At 35.7% G+C, this 7,089-nt stretch overlaps 1 pseudogene; it reads right to left on the bottom strand.

Annotated features, from left to right (window-relative positions):
- Positions 1-1,465: 1,465 nt before the first annotated feature.
- On the bottom strand, positions 1,466-4,944 carry LOC144255797 (coiled-coil domain-containing protein 126 pseudogene; annotated as a pseudogene).
- Positions 4,945-7,089: the final 2,145 nt, after the last annotated feature.

The following is a 7,089-nucleotide window of genomic DNA, read 5'->3' as shown; positions in this document are numbered from 1 at the left end:
TAAAAAAAATATATAAAACTAAATTCAATATAGCCTAAATCTAGAAGCTAGTTGTACTTTAGCAGGTATTACAGAGAATAAACACTATGACATATAGGGCACCATATTTTAATTAGATTTGTTATAAGGGAAATTTAAATAAAGGTGTATTTCATTCTATACTAGAATGATCCAAGATTGAGATTTCTTATGCAATGTACAATAGCTGTTTTAGTGAAAGGATAGCCAATCTTTATAATTTAAATTGTATCTTAAATGTTTTAAATTATTTTAAGTGGTCATTGTATAAATGAAAACCTAACAGAAAAACTCATAAATCATGATACTCATATAACATCAAGTCATGCATTTCCTAAGCAATTTTATGCAGCAAAACTCCTTTATTATTTCATATCTGGTTAAAATTTTCAAGAGTCACCTCTTCCCCACCAACATAAAAAAGCAAAATCATCCAAATATAGAAATAATGTGCATTCTACATCATATAAATACTCAAGGGTGTTAAATGCTTTTTGTTTTGTTTTGTTTAGACAGGGTCTTACTAGTCTCCCAGGCTGGCCTTGTACTCTTGATCATCCAGACTCAGCCCCCCAGGCAGCTAGGACTTCAGTTATGGGATAATGCACCCAGCTAAGGGGTTGAACTCTTAAAGCAACACTCATGTATGTGAAGAATCATGAAGAGTTTAGTTATTTTTAATTTTATCATAAAAAATTTCTCATTCTTTAGAATATATGAAATAAATTCTTAACTATGAGATTAAAGAATACTATTTTAATGTTGTTATTAAATTGCCTCCAATGTTAAGAATAGCTTGTGAACAGTGGCTGCTACCCATTTAAAGATTATATTTTCTCAAATGTAATTTTTAAAACTATAGAATAATTAACCTTCAATTATTTTGAATGATAGTACAAATGAAGACATTCTTTAAATTGTGATTTCAAAACATTATTTTTAACATTATACTTACTTTCTATGCTCATAATCTTAGAAACAAAATATACTACTGAAAGTAAGCACATTTTCTAATAGTTTTAGTCAAATAGTTAATCTACTGAGAACAAGTGATAGAATGATTCAATAACAATATTCACTTGTCTGAAAAAAAACAAGTTATATACTTAAATAAATAATTTATAAAAATTAATATGTCTTTTAGTGTTTTTGTTTCAGCTTGATCTCAAACACAAAAGATTTATACAAGATCATCATCATCCTTATTACTACATTAACCATGTTATCTAATTCCCTTTAAGAAAAAAAAATACTTGCCTGACAGCAAAATAATAGCATTTAAAAGTTTTATATACAGATTTAAGAGTTCCATGAATCCAGAACACTCCCTGAAAAATGTATGGAGCTTTTAGAAAGTATTATTTTGTCCTAGCTAGAAATTTAAAATCCTTTTTGCCATAGGATAAAATACACAGTTTATGTAGAAGCACAGGGTGATCTTCATCTGCTATCTAATGCTGCCTGATGCAGTCATCCTTTTGTTGTGATTACTGGCATCAAATGCCCACTAGTATCATTGGTTATGTTAGTGGAGAAGCCATTAAAACAATATAGTCAACTTTGTTCTCCAGCTTGAACAAGCATTGCAAAATATTCAAAAGGACAGCAATTGGTCTTTCAGACGCATATCCTGCCATAGAAGCACCATTCTCAATTTCCAACATGTTCTTACTTTCCTCTGCTAGAGCTTCAATATATATTTTGCTTAAATCTGGTATGTTTACACTATTTTGATGTCTGGGTTGTTGAAAACTATAGTGCAGTTACATCAATCCTCAACTGAGTCCAAGCAAGAGTAAACTCAATTTCTAGGACATAGTTTTTTTCTTGATATTGTAAAAAACATTTCTGATGAAGCAAAGAGATTTGATTGAAAAGTGGTAACTAAAGAAAATCTGCCAAATCTATACTTTTGAAAGAAAAAAAACTCTTCTAATATTATGTAATATTCATCTTCAGCAAGGTTGCCTCCACTCTTATATTAACTCTGTAAAACAGTAATCCAGGAGATTAATCTTGAAAAGTGAGTTTAAAAAGGGCATTTGACTTTCTCTCTCTCTCTCTCCCAAAGAAGTACAGAACTGAGTTGGCAAAAGTTCTCCCATTCATTGGTAGATCCAGGAATCCAGTATTTTTCCCCAAAGGTCCAATTTATGTTTTACTTCCAATTTCTTTTAAGACAATTTACACATTGAATTTTTGGAGCATAAGTTCCAATTTGTGAACAGCCTCTTAACTGTAGGGTAAGGAAAGAATATATTGTCAGTTAAGATCATTGTTCTAGGGCTGGGAATGTAGCTCAGTTGGTAGAGTTCCAGCCTTCCATGCACAAGGCTGTGGGTTCAGTCCCTAGCACTGCCAAAAAAAGATCATTGTTCCAATTCGCATTTTTATTATCCTAGTTGAGAATTGTCCAAAAGCAGCAGCTCACAGGTGAGTACTTTAAGACACTTCAAACATTCAAATTCTAGAGTAGCTTTAGCATTAACTAACTTACTCTGCTTAACCTCTCTGGTCCAGTCTTCTCATTTGAAAAAGAAAAATAATAGCAATTCCTTTTATAACCAGAAAGAAATAATTGATAGGTATGAAAATTGTTAAAAGTCTTGGTCCAAGACCAGAAGTTCAATGACAATAAGTAATTGAAGAAAGTGTCCAGATTCTTACCTATATTTTCTTCAGATTTGAGACCTCATCACCCATATAGAAATACAACACCAATACAGTGGAAGATTGAGATACACTAGGCACAATAAAAGCAATGCTAACCTGTCTATGTTCTCAGGCACAGAGCCCCCAAACCTCTGAGTGCTATCTCACATGGCAAAATGGTCTGCAGATGTGATTAGTTTAAGGCTATTGGGATGGAGAGGTTTTCCTGGATTATCCATGTGGGTACAATATACTCACAATCCTTATAATAGGGAGGCAAGGGCATCAGTTTAAGAGATGTGATGAGGGGAGCTGATATGGAATGATGTGGTCAAGAGCCCAGGAATGCAGGTGTCCTCTAGAAACTGGAAGAAACAAGGTAAAGATTCTTCCCTTGAGCTTCTAGAAGGAATGCAAACCTGCCAACATCTTGACTTAGCCTCATAAGATTCTTTTTGGGTTCTTGACCACCAGAACTAAAATGTGCTATTTTAAGCAAAAACAAAACAAAACAAACAAACAAACAAAAACAGAACAAGAACTGAGAACATGGATTCCCATCTCCCCATCCTCACAGCTCTGGTTAGGGGCTCTATCCAGGTAGAAGCCCCTGCTGGGCTCACACAGCCAGAGACACCCTGGATTCTCTGATCACTCAGTTGCAGTAGTAACATCCCAGGGAAAGGGGAAGGGAGGATCTTGGTCAAAAGGAAGAGACAAAGAGCCTCCCTGGCACAGCTGGAATTCCTGGCCCATCCTGAAGCTACTGCAATGGCAGAGGCCCTGGGGTGGTATCCCTGCCTTTGACCCCATCTCTGTTTTTAATATGTTTGGCTTAGTTTCACATTTCTGTAACTTAATTTTAAATAATGCTGTATTTTAACACTGGCTTGCAAAATTCATGAAAATTTAGTGGTTGGCTCCTCTAGCTGCTAAAAATTGATACCAGCACATGACTCAATGGGGACATATTAGAAGGATTTTTTTTAAATCAGGAATAAGGCTCACAGGCATCACTGCTTCTGTTAACACTGCACTGTGGGTCCTATAAATTTATAGGAGAAAATTTTTAAATGAAGCACACAGGAACTGGAAAGATCAAAAAGCAACTGTCAGGGGCTGGGAATTTGGCTCAGCTCTAGAGTGCTCACCTAGCACATGGGAGGTTCTGGGTTTGATCCTCAGCACCACATAAAAATAAATGGATAAATAAATAGATAAATAAATAAAAATAGTTTTAAAAAAGGCAACTGTCAGCACTGCCTGGTTATGTGGCCATGTAGGTAAAAGATCCAAAACTGGTCGCTTAGCTATTAGCTCAAAAAATAATGCTATATTTAAACACTAGCCATACTTAGAAAATAAGACAGAATACCACATGGCAACAAAACATATTGGTTTCTAAGAATGTATCCGATAAAATGATGCAAGGTATTTATGGGGATCATTATAAAAACTGTTGAAAAATAGGAAGAAACAACTAAATAAATGCAGTCTACAAGAAACACCAACAGGAAGTCTCCATATTTTCAAGGTATCATTGTTCCTAACTTGAGCTAAAAATTCATTAGAAGGCAAAACCAAAGCCCAGGAGATTGTCCATAGTACTTAAAGAAGTACCCCATGTGGCTCAAGCAGGATTCTTAACACAGGGGACAGATACCATTTAGGGGCTCTGCAAACATGAGTAAAAAAACAATTATATCTTTATTTTCACTCACCTCTAACTAAACTCAACATTTTCTTTAATCATGATAGAAGACAGGCCACAAAGGTTCAGCATGTCCTGTGCATTGTTATCCACATAAATTGCAGATATTTTTATATCAATCACCATGTGGTTGGAAATATTGTTTGTGTCTCTCATCTCTTCAAAGTAACAGTAGTTATTAAGCTCACCACCAGATTTTATTATTTTGCATGCTAATTAATAACCAAGGATGCCTATTATATTAAAATTTCTAGTACTCTCATTACTGCACTTCAATAATTGCTTTTCTCTATAATGCCAGTTGCAGGTGTTCAGCATATGCAAGCATTAATCTGAGAAGGTGCTCATATGCTTCAGCACACTGCAGAATGTATTTGTTCTTGGCCCACAAAAAAAGGGTTAAAAAGCCCCAAAGCATTTGGAATGTTTCTGGGACATTAAGTTACTGGGCATTATGGGCATTTCAATGAATTCTGGAAGCTTATATGCAAGCCATGCTACCTTGAGTGTTACTGTGGCAACTTCTCAAGTGCAACAAGTTCAGCAGACCAGCCAGAAGTCATTTCTATTGCATGCAAAGTGGTCCCTCTAATGGAAATTACACTGTTGGTCTGGAACAAGTGAGGATTATCCCATAAACTGCTTAATGTGAGAAGCCTGCTCCCTTTCCCAGCCTGTTCCCTAGCAGGCCTTCCTTTATAAATGTCCCCTGATTACCTTGATTACCTTGCCCCAAGTCTCTCCCATATTCCTCTGCTCACACATTTTTTTTTCTCACCACTTTGGTTAACTCCCCTCTTCCCACAATCATATTTACCTTGCTAAGGACCAAGCACAGATTCCAGAAGCAGATCACGCAGGGTATAAGTAGGGAGCACTTCCAAGTTGATGGATCATGGGATGTCTCTCAGCTTCTCTCAGCCTCAGCTTTCTCATCTGTACAATGGGGAAAATAAGATCACACAACAAACAGGGCTTTGTGAGAATGAAAAGCATTTGCTTTGCTTAGTTTCATTACAGTGAAAAAAGTCATCACATATTAAGACCCTACAAATGATTCTGTGAAGACATTTTTCCCAAGGTAGTGAGTGCTTATCATTTTATGTTGCTTCCACATCCACTTTTAAGTATAAGTTTAACTTTCATACAAGAAGCAGGGCTTGGTCACCATAACAGTTCCCAGTACTATAAGGCACCCTATGGCTCCATCTGGTGGCCACAGATTACAACTCAGACTCCCTTCTACTTTCCATACTTTCCAGCTGCTTACCTTCAAGGGAAAAATTAGAAATGGCCCAGGAGCTTAGGTGACCCCCTCCCAGTCACATTCTGACTTCCTGAAACTACTGCCTGCTTTCGCCAATCACCAGTCAAAGCTTCCCTGGGGAACCTATCTGGATCAAAAGCTCAGCCCAGTAAGTGTGTAGGCCCAGAAGTCCGCCCCTCTTCCTCTCTATTGTGCTCTCTGACCTAAGTATGGCCTCCATATGTGCTATGCACTCCCCTCAGGGAGTCTATGAGTCCTACAGACGCTTCAGCTTTCACACTGTGATTCTGTCCCTGGAATCTGAATCCTGATGGTGAAGCCTCCAGAAGGGCCCCATGCAGGTGGGTCTTCTCTCTGTAGCTACCAGCTGAGTTGATAGAGATACTGAGAAACTCCAAGACTTTCATACAAAAGGAGAGGAAAATAATTGATTCATTCCCCAAAATAAGGCATAAAAAGCTATTCTAGGGGGAAAAAATGACAATAACTTTTGCAGTGTAGTCTTTTCTGGGAAAGAACAATTTGATACATTTTTAAATGATAATATTCTATATAACAGTAACTTTGAGACCTTAGAAACAGCCATTCTGATATGCCCTTGATATTGAGTTTTAAAGTTTTAAACTATCAGGGGAGGGGGGATAGTAGAGGATAGGAAAGGTAGCAGAATACAACAGTCACTAATATGGCAGTATGTAAAAATGTGGATGTGTAACCGATGCAATTCTGCAATCTGTATTTGGGGTAAAAATGGGAGTTCATAACGCACTTGATTCTAATGTATGAAATATGATATGTCAAGAGCTTTGTAATGTTGTGAACAACCAATAAAAAATACCTAAAAAAAGTTTTAAACTATCTGTAGTTCATCAGCTGGAGAATTACCTCAATTGTATACAATTCTAGATATATACCAATTTCAAAGATCACAATCTATTACTCTAAATACAAATGTTACTGGGTGTTATAAAATCCTCAAATTCCACATTTAAATAGTTAAAAATCAGTTAAGCATAAAATTGAAAAAAAGGTTTTGTCCATATTCTTGTTCACATGAATTACCAAAATTTTGTAACTGTCAATAATTCTGTTAATTATGTTACAATAGTAGAAACCCAAACACATGTTAAAAGTGCATAATTATATGAGTATATCTGTGTGTGTGTGTGTGTAATGCTAAATTAACTGTTAATTATGTTATTGTAATCATGTTGATTTAATCACTGTATATTATTAAATATATTAAATCATATTTTACTCCATAATGTATACTACAATTATTATTTGTCAAATAAAAATAATATTTTTAGTTAGTTATTTTTTGTCACTCTAACCAAAATACCTAACAACAACTACTTACAGAAGTAAGTATTTATTTTGGCTCATGGTTTCATTTGTTTTGGCTCATGGTTCAGTCCATGATCAGCCAAACCCATAGCTC

The sequence above is a fragment of the Urocitellus parryii genome, chromosome 7 (assembly GCF_045843805.1).
Source record: "Urocitellus parryii isolate mUroPar1 chromosome 7, mUroPar1.hap1, whole genome shotgun sequence".
Classification (NCBI taxonomy): domain Eukaryota; kingdom Metazoa; phylum Chordata; class Mammalia; order Rodentia; family Sciuridae; genus Urocitellus; species Urocitellus parryii.
This window is presented reverse-complemented; position numbering and strand designations above follow the sequence as displayed.